The sequence below is a fragment of the Oncorhynchus tshawytscha genome, linkage group LG13 (genome assembly GCF_018296145.1).
Source record: "Oncorhynchus tshawytscha isolate Ot180627B linkage group LG13, Otsh_v2.0, whole genome shotgun sequence".
Lineage (NCBI taxonomy): Eukaryota > Metazoa > Chordata > Actinopteri > Salmoniformes > Salmonidae > Oncorhynchus > Oncorhynchus tshawytscha.
This window is the reverse complement of record NC_056441.1, coordinates 43165070-43181265: the sequence shown is the minus strand read 5'-3', so window position 1 is coordinate 43181265 and position 16196 is coordinate 43165070. Positions and strand designations below refer to the sequence as shown.

The following is a 16196-nucleotide window of genomic DNA, read 5'->3' as shown; positions in this document are numbered from 1 at the left end:
ACCTGTGGATATATTTCAAGGCCTACATTCAGACTCAGTGCCTCTTTGCTTGACATTATGGGAAAATTAAAAGAAATCAGCCAAGACCTCAGAAATAAAATTGTAGAGCTCCACAAGTCTGGTTCATCCTTGGGAGCAATTTCCAAATGCCTGAATGTACCACGTTCATCTGTACAAACAATAGCACACAAGTATAAACACCATAGGACCACGCAGCTATCATACCGCTCAGGAAGGAGACGCGTTCTGTCTCCTAGAGATGAACATACTTTAGTGCGAAAAGTACAAATCAATCCCAGAACAGCAGCAAAGGACCTTGTGAAGATGCTGGAGGAAACGGGTACAAAAGTATCTACAGTGGGGCAAAAAAGTATTTATTCAGCCACCAATTGTGCAAGTTCTCCCACTTAAAAAGATGAGAGAGGCCTGTAATTTTCATCATAGTTACACTTCAACTATGACAGACAAAATGATTTTAAAAATCCAGAAAATCACATTGTAGGATTTTTTATGAATTTATTTGCAAATTATGGTGGAAAATAAGTATTTGGTCACCTACAAACAAGCAAGATTTCTGGCTCTCACAGACCTGTAACTTCTTTAAGAGGCTCCTCTGTCCTCCACTCGTTACCTGTATTAATGGCACCTGTTTGAACTTGTTATCAGTTTAAAAGACACCTGTCCACAACCTCAAACAGTCACACTCCAAATTCCACTATGGCCAAGACCAAAGAGCTGTCAAAGGACACCAGAAACAAAATTGTAGACCTGCACCAGGCTGGGAAGACTGAATCTGCAATAGGTAAGCAGCTTGGTTTGAAGAAATTAACTGTGGGAGCAATTATTAGGAAATGGAAGACATACAAGACCACTGATAATCTCCCTTGATCTGGGGCTCCACGCAAGATCTCACCCCGTGGGGTCAAAATGATCACAAGAACGGTGAGCAAAAATCCCAGAACCACACGGGGGGACCTAGTGAATGACCTGCAGAGAGCTGGGAACAAAGTAACAAAGCCTACCATCAGTAACACACTACGCCGCCAGGGACTCAAATCCTGCAGTGCCAGACGTGTCCCCCTGCTTAAGCCAGTACATGTCCAGGCCCGTCTGAAGTTTGCTAGAGAGCATTTGGATGATCCAGAAGAAGATTGGGAGAATGTCATATGGTCAGATGAAACCAAAATATACATTTTTGGTAAAAACTCAACTCGTCGTGTTTGGAGGACAAAGAACACCATACCTACTGTGAAGCATGGTTGGAGAAACATCATGCTTTGGGGCTGTTTTTCTGCAAAGGGACCAGGACGACTGATCAGTGTAAAGGAAAGAATGAATGGGGCCATGTATCGTGAGATTTTGAGTGAAAACCTCCTTCCATCAGCAAGGGCATTGAAGGTGAAACGTGGCTTGGTCTTTCAGCATGACAATGATCCCAAACACACCGCCCAGGCAACGAAGGAGTGGCTTCGTCAGAAGCATTTCAAGGTCCTGGAGTGGCCTAGCCAGTCTCCAGATCTCAACCCCATAGAAAATCTTTGGGGCAACAGCCCCAAAACATCACTGCTCTAGAGGAGATCTGCATGGAAGGAATGGGGGGAATGGGCCAAAATGGGCCAGAATGGGCCAAAATACCAGCAACAATGTGTGAAAACCTTGTGAAGACTTACAGAAAACATTTGACCTCTGTCATTGCCAACAAAGGGTATATAACAAAGTATTGAGAAACTTTTGTTATTGACCAAATACTTATTTTCCACCATAATTTGCAAATAAATTCATAAAAAATCCTACAATGTGATTTTCTGGAATTATTTTTCTCATTTTGTTTGTCATAGTTGAAGTGTACCTATGATGAAAATTACAGGCCTCTCTCATCTTTTTAAATGGGAGAACTTGCACAATTGGTGGCTGACTAAATACTTTTTTGCCCAACTGTATATAATAGGCGGTGTCAGAGATAAGTCCATACAATTGTCAGAGACTTCAGTCACCCAAGTTATATACTGTATTCTCTGCTACCGCACGGCAAGCGGTACCAGAGCACCAAGTCTAGGACCAAAAGGCTCCTCAACACCTTCTACCCCCATAAGATTGCTGAACAATTCATTAAACCACCACTGGACAATTTACATTGGATTGGAAGTGGATTTAACCGGTGGCATTAATAAGGGATCATAGCTTTCACCTGGTCAGTCTGTCATGGTTGTTTTGTATACTTGGTGCATATGCTGCATTTGTAACAAAGTGGGGAAAGGGAATTTACCACTATATACAGTGCATACGGAAAGTTTTCAGACCCCTTGACTTCTTCCACATTTTGTTACATTACAGCCTTATTTTAAAATAGATTTTAAAACATTAAATCCTATACACACAATCTACACACAATACCCCATAATCACAAATCAAAAACATGTTTTTAGAAATGTTTTCAAATGTATAAAAAATAAACTGAATTATCACATTTTATATAAGTATTCAGACCCTTTACTCAGTACTTTATTGAAGCATCTTTGGCAGCGATTACAGCTTTGTCTTCTTGGGTATGACACTACAAGATTGGCACACATGTATTTGTGGCGTTTCTCCCATTTGTCTCTGCAGATCCTCTGTCAAGTTGGATGAGGAGCGTCACTGCACAGCTTTTTTCAGGTCTCTCCAGAGATTTTCGATCGGGTTCAAGTCCGGGCTCTGGCTGGGCCGTTCAAGGACATTCAGAGACTTGTCCCGAAGCCACTTGTTGTTGTCTTGGCTGTGTGCTTAGGATCGTTGTCCTGTTGGAAGGTGAACCTTCGCCCCAGTCTGAGGTCCTGCGTGCTCTGGTGCAGATTTTCATCAAGGATCTCTCTGTACTTTGCGCAGTTCATCTTTCCCTTGATCCTGACTAGTCTCCCAGTCCCTGCCGCTGAAAAACATCCCCACAGCATGATGCTGCCACCACCATGCTTAACCGTAGGGATGGTGCCAGGTTTCCTCCAGACGTGACTCTTGGCATTCAGGCCAAAGAGTTCAATCTTGCTTTCATCAGACCAGAGAATAATGTTTCTCATGGTCTGAGAGTCTTTAGGTGCCTTTTGGCAAACTCCAAGTGGGCTGTCATGTGCCTTTTACTGGGGAGTGGCTTCCGTCTGACCACTACCATATAGGCCTGATTGGTGGGGTAATGCAGAGATGGTTGTCCTTCTGGAAGGTTCTCCCAACTCTGGAGCACTGTCAGAGTGACCAATGCCCTTCTCCCCCGATTGCTCAGTTTGGCCGGGCGGCCATCTCTAGGAAGAGTCTTGGTGGTTCCAAACTTCTTCCATTTAAGAATGATGGAGGCCACTGTGTTCTTGGCGACCTTCAATGCTGCAGACATTTTTTGGTACCCTTCCCCAGAACTGTGCCTCTTCTTTTTTTTCTACTCTTTTTTTTTTAGCTTTGTCATTATGGTGTATTGTGTGTAGATAGCTGAGGAATATGTTTTATTTAATCAATTTTAGAATAAGGCTGTAACGTAATTTAATGTGGGAAAAGTCAAGGGGTCTCAATACTCTCCGAAGGCACTGTATACGTATGCTACATTGTAATACACTACCCCTACATGTCGTTGTGTGCTGGAGCAATGAGTTTATTTTTCCACTGTCATGTAGGCCTACACATTCATACCCTATGCATAACTACTTTTCCCTGATGGAGGGAAACGAGGGAAAACATACAACTTGAAGACTTTAAATCATGCCTGACAAGACCAATGAAATTATAAGTGTATCCTATTATAGTGTGGATACAGGAGTAGCCTATTCTATAATAATGGTGCTGTATGTGGTGCTAGTATTATTTATCTAATTGATAAATGAAAGTGTAAATGTGGATGGTACACTGCTTACAGTACTGATTACAGTATTGTATAAGCAGTGGTGTAAAGTACTTAGGTAAAAAAAATACTTTAAAGTACTACTTAAGTATTTTTGGGGGGTATCTGTACTCTACTATTTATATATTTTTTAAACTTTTACTTTTACTCCACTACATTCCTAAAGAAAATAATGTAGTTATTACTCCATACACTTTCCCTGACACTCAAATGTACTCGTTATTTGAATGCTTATCAAGACAGGGAAATGGTCCAATTCACACACTAATCAAGAGAACATCCTTGGTCATCCCTACTGATGATCTGGTGGACACACTAAACACACATGCTTCGTTTGTAAATTATGTCTGAGTCTTGGAGTGTGCCCCTATCTATCAGTAAAAAAAAAATTAAAAATGGTGCCTTCTGGTTAGCTTAATATAAGGAATTTGAAATGATTTATACTTTTACATTTGATGCTTATTTGAGGAATTACATTTACATTTGATGTTTTTGATAAAATCAAATACTTTTAGACTTACTCAAATATTATTTTACTGGGTGACTTTCACTTTTACATGTCATTTTCTATTAAGATATCTTTACTTTTACTCAAGTATGACAATTGGGTACTTTTTCCTCCACTGTGTATAAGGTACATACAGGAGTAGCCTATAGTCTTCAATAATAACTTAATTGAATGTGCTGTAGTATAATTGATTTAATGAATGAATTCAATTGTATATGGGCATGGGTAGGTTACTTCATTCAGTGAATACTGAATGTCTTGCTATCTCTGGGAGCATGTTACTGAAGGCTTTTCAGCTGTTAAAATATGGCAATGTCAAACTAATTTCTAAATCGATCTTTCTTTCAGTCAAAAAGATGTGGGTGAGCCAGGGCAACCAATCATCCACCACCCCCACTGCTCTCCCTCCACAAGCAAACACATCCTCTCCTCCTGTTCAACTACATACATACCCTTGTACAGGACTGTACATGTGCTCATCTCAGTGCAACATGATCTATCCAAGCCCTCCGCTGAACACCTAAAATGTGAGAAATGTAAGCAAGATACTACGTGTGTGTGTGTGGATGGATGGAGCTTGAAGAAAAGACGTGTGCTGTGCCCCTCTGTCAATGTTGAAATGCCACAAATGGAAGATGGCAAAGGAGATAGTAATGTGTGAGAGAGCATATGTAAATAAAGACCCCATGGGATCTCAAATGAATGTGGGGTGCCCTCTTGTCTCCTTTTTTTTTTTTTTTGAGGATGCTCCAGTAACCCTGGAACACTGCTATTTAGATCTGATCAGAGGTTGATGAAAACCTTCAAAGGTGATGGTGCTATGTTGCGTGTTATCTTGAATACCAGGCAGGTGTTTGAGTACAGAATGAAATGGTGTAAACTGAAAAGGTTGAACTTGAGTACACTCTTTGAAAAAGGGGTTTCAACAGGGTTCTTTGGCTGTCACCAAATAATAGCCATTTTTGGTTCCAGGTAGAAGTCTTTTTTGGTTCCAGTAAGAACCCAGTTCTACCTAGGCACCGAAGGGGTTCTACCTGGAACCAAAAAGGGTTCTCCTAAAGGGACAGCGGAAGAATCATTTTAGATTTTAGAAAACACATTTTTTTCTGAGTGTAGGCCTATAATGCAGTGGTGGTTCCATGGCTGTCTGGGAAAAAAATGTTTGGTGGTGGTGGTGAGTTAAGATCATCAGAAATACTATGAAACATCCCCCCTTTTAGCACACATTTGCAAGCAGGCAAAGTAGCCTTCTATGTGTGCGGAAGCATGTGTGATCACTCAACATTAATAAGACAAAAAAAAACATGAAGAAAATGTTATGAAATAACACAAAACTTGTTGATCAGTTTGAATTGCATTAACATAAATTACAGTAAATCCAACATTGTAGAGTATAAAAATGTGAATTAATGGTCAACATTTACTGGTCGTGATGTAACGGGGAATTGATCAACATTAATAAGCGGTAGCCTAAACAATTCACATAATGACAATAAATGTGCACGATTTGTCGGGAGACAGAAAATGCCTTTTAGTGTCTTCGCGACACACACATTCCCTCCTTTCTAGACATTTTTTTAAATTAATGGTGAGGTATAAAGCCCCCATCGACTGATTGCGGGTCACCATTATGTAGTTTGAAGGAAATGATGCAACAACCATTATGTAGAAGTTATGTTCAATATAATAAAACTAAAGTTCTCCATCTGACTCCATAATTATGTGAATAAATGCAACAGGCACTGTGCGTCTCTGGAAGATCTATCTAGTCAAGGTAGCGAACCTTGCATCAACCACTAAGTGACTATAATGAACAATTATTAAGAGACTAGATATAAATAGCTAATCCTGGCGACCAATGTTCTAGCATTTATTGATCAGATCAGAGATGTCAAGGTGGGTACCCAAGAATATGTTATGTGTATAGTGTAAATAACTACCAATAGAGCTAAATTATAAGCGTTTAGTCAAATAATTACACTTTAAAATGAGGAATGCAGCAACTCTATTCAACTAATAGGATGGATTAGTCAATGAAAGAATTAAACCAAACAATTACATGACACATTATAGAATCCAGGCTATAATCCAGGCTGAATCACATCCGGCCATGATTGGGAGTCCCATAGGGCACCGCACAATTGGCCCAGCGTCGTCAGGGTTTGGCCGGGGTAGGCCGTCATAGTAAATGAGAATTTGTTCTTAACTGATTTGCCTAGTTAGGCAAAATGTAGTAATATTAATAAGCTTAGAATGTTTTCCTATTAATTTGCATAGGCTAACCATTGTGATTATTATGATTTACTATCTTCTGCTTTTTATGAATAAACAGGCATGGGTTTAAAAAAATATATATATATACACTGCTCAAAATAATTAAGGGAACACTAAAATAACACATCCTAGATCTGAATGAATGAAATATTCTTATTAAATACTTTTTTCTTTACATAGTTGAATGTGCTGACAACAAAATCACACAAAAATTATCAATGGAAATCAAATTTATCAACCCATGGAGGTCTGGATTTGGAGTCACACTCAAAATTAAAGTGGAAAACCACACTACAGGCTGATCCAACTTTGATGTAATGTCCTTAAAACAAGTCAAAATGAGGCTCAGTAGTGTGTGTGGCCTCCACGTGCCTGTATGATCTCCCTACAATGCCTGGGCATGCTCCTGATGAGGTGGCGGATGGTCTCCTGAGGGATCTCCTCCCAGACCTGGACTAAAGCATCCGCCAACTCCTGGACAGTCTGTGGTGCATGGAGGATGGAGCGAGACATGATGTCCCAGATGTGCTCAATTGGATTCAGGTCTGGGGAACGGGCGGGCCAGTCCATAGCACCAATGCCTTCCTCTTGCAGGAACTGCTGACACACTTCAGCCACAGGAGGTCTAGCATTGTCTTGCATTAGGAGGAACCCAGGGCCAACCGCACCAGCATATGGTCTCACAAGGGGTCTGAGGATCTCATCTCGGTACCTAATGGCAGTCAGGCTACCTCTGGCGAGCACATGGACCCCCCCCCAAAGAAATTCCACCCCACACCATGACTGACCCACCGCCAAACCGGTCATGCTGGAGGATGTTGCAGGCAGCAGAACGTTCTCCACGGCGTCTCCAGACTGTCACGTCTGTCACATGTGCTCAGTGTGAACCTGCTTTCATCTGTGAAGAGCACAGGGCGCCAGTGGCGAATTTGCCAATCTTGGTGTTCTCTGGCAAATGCCAAATGTCCTGCACGGTGTTGGGCTGTAAGCACAATCCCCACCTGTGGACGTCGGGCCCTCATACCACCCTCATGGAGTCTGTTTCTGACCGTTTGAGCAGACACATGCACATTTGTGGCCTGCTGGAGGTCATTTTGCAGGGCTCTGGCAGTGCTCCTCCTTGCACAAAGGCGGAGGTAGCAGTCCTGCTGCTGGGTTGTTGCCCTCCTACGGCCTCATCCACGTCTCCTGATGTACTGGCCTGTCTCCTGGTAGCGCCTCCATGCTCTGGACACTACGCTGACAGACACAGCAAACCTTCTTGCCACAGCTCGCATTGATGTGCCATCCTGGATGAGCTGCACTACCTGAGCCACTTGTGTGGGTTGTAGACTCCGTCTCATGCTACCACTAGAGTGAAAGCACCGCCAGCATTCAAAAGTGACCAAAACATCAGCCAGGAAGCATAGGAACTGACAAGTGGTCTGTGGTTATCACCTGCAGAACCACTCCTTTATTGGGGGTGTCTTGCTAATTGCCTATAATTTCCACCTGTTATCTATTCCATTTGTACAACAGCATGTGAAATGTATTGTCAATCATTGTTGCTTCCTAAGTGGACAGTTTGATTTCACAGAAGTGTGATTGACTTGGAGTTACATTGTGTTGTTTAAGTGTTCCCTTTATTTTTTTGAGCAGTGTATATGTTTCGATGATCCACATGGGAATTTGATTTTTAATTTGTTTTCCCTAAATGACTGCTGTAGTGGAAGAATGAGAGACCGATACACATACTCGCGACTGATGACTGGCTGGCGTGCGAGGCCCAGCATGATGACTCAATCGTGATTTATGACATTGTCTGGATGACATGCCATCTGTGGGCTATCGCAACGTTCAAACATACCTTATCTGTGGTCATCTCTGAGAAGATACATTCCCATCGAAGTCCTGGATTCACTGACGCCAGGAAAGGTGTGAAGACAAGATGAAAATGTGAATCAATTAAATTAATGTTACTGTGTGATTTAAATTGTCATGTTTGGATTGTTCAAGAGTTCATTAAGAGTTATGTATTTTGTCATATTTTATTGTACTCCAAGTGCTATGGATTTATTGTTACAGGACAGCGGATAGTTCAGAGTTGATTAGATTAGAATCTGCCTGTGTTTCCCAGTCTTTTGTTTTAACTAGCTCTAAATGCAAAGAAATGTTAATTCAGGTTTGGCATGAGTTTCTGCTTGAATTTGGTTCAAATGGAAGTGACTTTGAGAACTAGCTACCAAGCTCCTGTGTGTATCAGACACACATTTTTTTCTCTTAGAGATTATTCTGAATTGAAGACACGTGTAACCACGCTGTTTTAGCCTATTGGTGACAGTCATACTTATTATGTTTTATTTAATTAACCTTTATTTAAATTAGGAACACATATGGCGTGGGGAGAAGTCAAAGGATCCTAGTCAGGCTGTTTGTCAAATCCAGATTAATTATAGACCTAAGTGTGTATCAAATCTGTAGGCAATAGTGGGGTAAATCAATGAAAAATGTAGTTGAAATGTTCAGGCATTGTCATGATCTGTGATCAAAATATGCTGGGATGTTTTCGGTTCTGTGTGATGCGATTCTGCTGAATAAAATATAAAAAATGTTTACCTGTTAAGATGTTGGGTCTATGAATAGACCCATACCAATCTATATTTTTGGTATTTTGCTATAGGCATAGTCTACCACTAATATTCTAAATTGTGGAGCATTTAATAAAACAACCATATTTTATGTGTGATAATGACAGTTGCTTTTTATTTAAAAGTGCATGTTTTCATAAGCCTATAGGCCTACCATGTTGAGGCTGAGCAAGGCCTTCAATAGGATAGTAGACTGCAGAAATAATCGCGGAGTTAATCATTGTTATAGCCAAGATGGCTATATATCATCTGGACTATTGGGGGGATTTTGAGGTTTATAAAGTCAGAGAAAGATGCACGAATTCCGTTAAAAACTGTTTTTCATGAACGCAATTGAAGTCGGAGATTGCTGAGTTCCCAGGTGTTTTGAACGCACCACTAGAGACCTAGGCTACCTCTTATTTCTGAATAGGGCTCCCTCCAACAAAGAAGCCTTTGTGTCCATATTGATTTGACAAATAGGCATATCTACACAGTGGAGAGGTCTTTCATAATAAATTTACACGCAAACTGACACGTGACGTCTCAGTGTCACGTGTACACAACGTGAACACTACGTCTACATGACGTGTACTGTCACGTGACATGAATGTGACGTGTTGGCAGTTTGAGGCCTTAGAAAAACACTTGTCTGCTTTGACAGTCCATGTTAATTCATGGAAGAAGAGATGGCGAGAGATATCACTAGCTTCAAATGGCTGAATTCTGGCCTGAATCACTCCCCAAATGTATGTGTGTTGAGTCAGCGCTGCGGCAGACATCTGAGTCACGTGAGTGAGAGGAGACGGAGCAGTACGAGCGCAAGTCATGATAACTTTTTACCAGTTGTATGTTAGCTATTTAGATTGGCATTATGGAGACACCTATTTCCAACCTTTTTCCATAGAACGTATTAACGCGCTCGAACTGATGCACATCAAGAAATAAGGCGAAAATGCACAGAAAAACGACTTTATGAGCTACATTTGCTCGGAGGTTGTTTAAACTGCATTCTAATGTCGACTTTGCTTATAGAAAACCATATCAAGCAAAGGGGTTTTACGCACACTCAGTTCTTAGGTCTCGAGCACTGCGCAGGTGGACATTTTAAATGGAAGTTATGGAACTCCCTTGCGTGCTTCTGATATGGGGAAAAGTCCACAATGAAGCTGACATTGAATATGGAGAGTGTATTGATTTATACGCATATGTAGGATACTGTAGCCCACCATTTCATACAATAAAAAATATTATGACATTATGATACCACTGGAGTCATTGCAAATCAATTTCTGCCACTTGTGTAGCCTCCCTTTTTTTCTATTGACTGTATGTTTGTTTATTCCATGTGGAACTCTGTGTTGTTGTTTGTGTCGCACTGCTTTGCTTTATCTTGGCCAGGTAGCAGTTGTAAATGAGAACTTGTTCTCGACTGGCCTACCTGGTTAAATAAAGGTGAAATTAAAAAATAAAATTAAAAAACCTGGAGCTGGCAGGCAGATTTAATAAATAGCCTATAACTTCAGTTTTTTGTTGTTGTAGCCTTGTGTTATTATGCAATTATTAATGGCCATGTTTAGTTAATGAAATTGGAAGTTAGAACTGTGACCATGTTCACAATTGATATCTCAATTGCCGATCAGCTGTTAGAATGCTTTAGATTGAAGGTAATGGTCAATCAGATTAGGCTATGGGTAAAATAAAAATGGCTGTTGTTGACAAGCATAGGCCTATTCAGTTCATATCCATATTATGAATATATGATTGAGTGATTGAAATTACGACCCCATCCTCAGTAGCCTATTCCAGCAGAGTATTGGGCAGCAGAAGCGCTTACCTCGAAATCACCTCTCTCTTCGTGTTAAATAAGCAAGCTGCTAAATCGTTAATTTGACTTCTTACCTAGGCTATGAAGATCTATAGGCTACCTGCATCTCGCTAACCAAACCATGACAAAGTTGAATTACAATCCTAAACCCAGATTCTAGTCTGTAAGCCTAGCCCAGGTATTCCAAAACTGGGGTACACCAAATATATATGTTTTCACAGTTTCAAACAGTACATTTATATTTTCCAACGGCGCTATACATTTGGGTGAGTTTTTTTTTCTCGCCTGAGTAGCCTCGTTTCACTGCCAAAAATAAAATTAAACCATTTCATGTTCAGCGAAATAACAACACAATGTTAAATACAGGTAGCCGAGTCAAATAATTCACAGGAACCGTTACTCTCTCGTGGGAAACCTTCACTCTTGAGCAGACATTGAGAAACGAAACATGACAATTTGAAAAATAAGCCACCAGAGTTTGAGGGAGAATAAAGACTACTTTCGAGTAGTATAAAAGCAACAGATACCATTAATTAGAAGGGGCTAAAAGGGTCTTATATGGTGAGCTACCGAGTGGCCAGGACAGGCAAGCCCCATACTATTGTGGAGGACTTAATTCTTCCTACTGCAGCAGATATGGCTGGGACAATGCTGGGGGAAAATGCCCCAAAAAACTATACAGACAGTGCCTTCATTAACACTGTTTCACGAGGCATCAGTGACATGGCAGGAGATGTTTTGAAACAATTACTGCTTCGCATACAAGCCAGTGAATTATATGCGTTACAGCTGGATGAGTCAACGGACGAGGTGGACCTGGCACAGCTCCTGGTATATGTCCGTTACGTTTATGGGGGGTCAATTGAGGAAGACATCCTCTTCTGCAAACCACTGGAAACCAGGACAACATGAAAGGATATTTTTAAAGTACTGGATGGCTTTATGGCATCAAGATGTTGGTATCTGTACTGATGGCGCAAAAGCCATGACGGAGACATAGTGGAGTGGTAATACGCGTGCAAGCAGTTGTTCCCAACACCACTTGGGTGAACTGCAGCATCCACCTAGAGACTCTTGCTTCCAAGGGAATAACTGACAAATTGAAAGACATTTTGGACACTACAGTGAAAATGGTTCACTTTGTTAAAGCAAAGCCCCTGAACTCCCGTGTATTTTCTGCATTATGCAATGATATGGGCAGCGACCATGTAACGCTTTTACAACATACAGAAGAAGCACATGACCAAATGAATTTCCCCCTGGTGGGATAATAAAGTTGATCTGAATCTGAATCGCATCAAGAGAAATGCGTCATTGACAGAAATAACTTGAATTGTTGCATCTCATTGTGTTGTTGTCCTCAGGTGGCTAGCTAGCTCGCAAAAAATTGGCCCTTTTCCTAAATTAGCCATGGATAGGGATTTGGACACGCCACTTTACTTAATTCTCCATACTGGCCAATGATTACAATGGTAATTCTGATCCAACCATAAATTCATACTTTGTGCCCCTGGACTGAGATGTTGGAAGTTCAGTATGTAGCTAGAAGGCTAATGTTAAGTAGCTAAGAAGGCTAATGTTAAGTAGCTAACATTGCAATCTAGAAGAAAAAGAAACGCACACCTATTTAGGCGAGGTGCTGGCTAGCGGAGTAGAAAAGGAGGAGAGCCGCACACTCTAGGAGCTCAGATGCAAAAATGTAATATCCAATGTTTCGACAGCCAAGCTGTTGATCTGAAGCCATTCTTGTGATTATTGTGACTTTTGCCATTGTAATTGTTTGTAAGCTTGTGCAGTCTAAAATAAATGTATGATCGTATGCTATCCATTTGTTTTTTGTATGCTGTTCTTTGTATGCCATTTTAATATGAGAATTAACCAATGATATTAGGCCACATTTGGCCATGATTACAGACACCTGTGTGTCTTTTGACACTATATAAACGAGTCACCCTGCATTGTTTGTGATTATACCCTGATGAAGACAGCTTGGCTGTCGAAACGTTGGTACTAAAATGTTTGCATCTGAGCTCCTAGAGTGTGCCGCTCTCCTTTATTTTCAAGTAGCTAACATTGCCCATGAAAGGAAGTTAGGCTAGCGAGCAAGCATTTTAGCCAGGTAGCCTAGGACAGCAAAAAATAAGTGTGTACTGTATGACAGTCATAGACCGATGACATTGGTGTTTCTCTAGATGTACTGTAGGGTGAGTCAACATGTTTTTTCTTTTTGCACAAACGCATGCATGCATGCATGCACACACACACACATACACAAATCAGAACCATGGACAGCTACATCCTATTTAGCTTACATTGGACTTAATTGTTTTTGGTATATTTTAGTTGTCATTGTATTAGACTAAACAGGTGATTTGAATATGTTGAAATGATGATGTTGAAATGGTGCTGGAATTGCAGCTCCTGTTTTCTTTGTGACTTCCGTTAACTCTCCGTGGTTCTAAATCAATAGCTGTTTAGTAGTCTGAAAATGTCTGAAACATTAACTTGCTTGACCATGCTGTAGGTCATGTAACTGTTTGTTACCTGCAATATGCTTTATGGACGCCACTGAAAAGAGGTTGCTCTCCGGGTTTTGTGATGAAACAAAGGTGTGGTTGAATTTATCCTGCCACTGTGTCTCCTTATTGTCTCAGCCTTATGCCTATATAGCACGGTCGGAAGGCATATGAACTAACAGGTTATAGATCAAATAACGCAATTATCACAACACATACAGTGCCTTCGGAAAGTATTCAGACCACTTCCCTTTCCCCTTTTCCACATTTTGTTACATTACAGCCTTATTCTAAAATGTATTAAGTATTTTTTTCCTCATAAATCGACACACAATTCCCCATAATGACAAAGCGAAAATAGGTTTCTAGACATTTTTGTAAATTTTTATTTTTATGAAATACATTATTTAAGTATTCAGACCCTTTGCTATGAGACTCAAAATTGAGCTCAGGTGCATCCTGTTTCCAATGATCATCTTTGAGATGTTTCTACAACTTCATTTGAGTCCACCTGTTGTAAATTCAATTGATTGGATATGATTTGAAAAGGCACACACCTGTCTATATAAGGTCCCACAGTTGACAGTGCACGTGAGAGCAAAAACCAAGCCATGAGGTTGAAGAAATTGCCAGTAGAGCTCCGAGACAGGATTGTGTCGAGGCACAGATCTGGGGAAGGGAACCATAACATTTCTGCAGAATTGAAGGTCCCCAGTGTCCTCCATCATTCTTAAGTAGAAGAAGTTTGGAACCAGCAAGACTCTTCCTAGACTCTTCCAAGACTCTTCCTAGAGCTGGCCGAGCAATCGGGGGAGTAGGGTCTTGGTCAGGGAGGTGACCAAAAACCCAATGGTCACTCTGACAGAGCTCCAGAGTTCCTATGTGGAGATGGGAGAACCTTCCAGAAGGACAAGCATCTCTGCAGCACTCCACCAATCAGGCCTATATGGTAGAGTGGCCAGACGGAAGCCACTCCTCAGTAAAAGGCACATGAAATCCCACTTGGAGTTTGCCAAAAGTCACCAAAAGGACACTCAGACCATGAGAAACAAGATTCTCTGGTCTGATAAAACCAAGATTGAACTCTGGCCTCCACGTCTGGAGGAAACCTCTCACCATACCCTACGGTGAAGCATGGTGGATGGCAGCATCATGTTTTTCAGCGGCAGGGACTGGGAGACTTGTCAGGATTGAGGGAAAGATAAATGGAGCAGAGTACAGAGAGATCCTTGATGACAACCAGCTCCAGAGCACTCAGGATCTCAGACTGGGGCAGAGGTTCACCTTCCAACAGGACAACGACCCTAAGCATACAGCCAAGACATTGCAGGAGTGGCTTCAAGTCTCTGAATGTCCTTGAGTGACCCAGCCTGAGCCCAGACTTGAACCCATTGAACATCTCTGGCGAGAACTGAAAATAGCTGTGCAGCGACGCTCCCCATACAACCTGACCGAGCTTGAGAGGATCTGCAGAGAAGAATGGGAGAAACTCCCCAAATACAGGTGTGCCAATCTTGTAGCGTCATACCCAAGAAGACTCGAGGCTGTAATCACTGCCAAAGGTGCTTCAACAAAGTACTGAGTAAAGGGTCTGAATACTTATGTAAATGTGATATGTCTGTTTTTTGCTTTATAGATTTGCAGAAATGTCTAACAGTTTTTGATTGTCATTATGGGGTATTGTGTGTGGATTGATGAGAGAAAACAGCAATTTAATCAATTTTAGAATGAAGCTGTAAAGTAACAAAATGTGGAAAAAGTAAAGGGGTCTGAATACATTCCCGAATGCACTGTAGATTGTAATATGGCTTTTTTTTTCTGGCTTTCCCATTGATTTTTACCCACACACAGTTACTGATTGTGTTAGCTGTGTAGTTGTTTATCTCTTCTGAGAAGTGGCCTGGCAAGAGAGCAAATGTTCTATACATGGCGAAATAACACATTATTAGCTCATTGTTATGGATGTATTCTAGAAAACAGTTTAAACAAACGCAGATGCAGCTAATTAGATAATAGATAACAGTTTAAACAAACGCAGATTCATTTAATTATGCTGTTATTCTGGCTGCACTGTTTCAAGTGACTGCATTAGCCAAAATTGCCTGGCTAGCTAGCAAGCAAGGGATACGAACATTGCCATCATGGCAATGGAACACTTAGAATGAACGACTGGGTCCATAGATTTAGGGTGCGTTCATAAATTCACTCTGGCTATCTATTCCAATTTCAGAGCACTCTCGTCTGAGTGTGCCAGATTGCAGAATAAAAGCACATTTATGCTTGAATCGAAAATGTGGTCGGAGGCTCCGTATGGAGGGTGTGACACAATTGTGGAGCCTCTGGAGGCATGCAGAGGGCAAATTGACCTCAGTACCACATCACCATGCCCTCCAAAATGTTTTAATAATGCAGAGGGCTCCAGTATATCCCCGCATTGACATGATTGGTTGATGGTAGGTGGCGGTGGGAGGTCCTGTATAAACACAAACTCAGTTCCTTGACAACTTCCTTCACAACAGCCCTGCTGTTTAAATCCCAAAAGAATGTTTGCTCTGACTTCTGCATAGGCAGCATGCAGTAAATACTGTATGGCCACTGCAGTTTT

The 16196-nt window shown here is 41.2% G+C and overlaps 1 protein-coding gene across 2 annotated transcripts in view; it reads left to right on the top strand.

Moving 5' to 3' along the window:
* Positions 1–5070, top strand: part of LOC112266645 (regulation of nuclear pre-mRNA domain-containing protein 2) — a 61741-nt gene extending 56671 nt beyond the window's left edge. For both annotated transcript variants that reach the window (XR_002955974.2, XR_002955973.2), the window contains one exon: positions 4716–5070. The gene's annotated coding sequence lies outside the window, so the exon portion shown is untranslated. The remainder of the gene's footprint in view (positions 1–4715) is intronic.
* The last annotated feature ends 11126 nt before the right edge of the window (positions 5071–16196 follow it).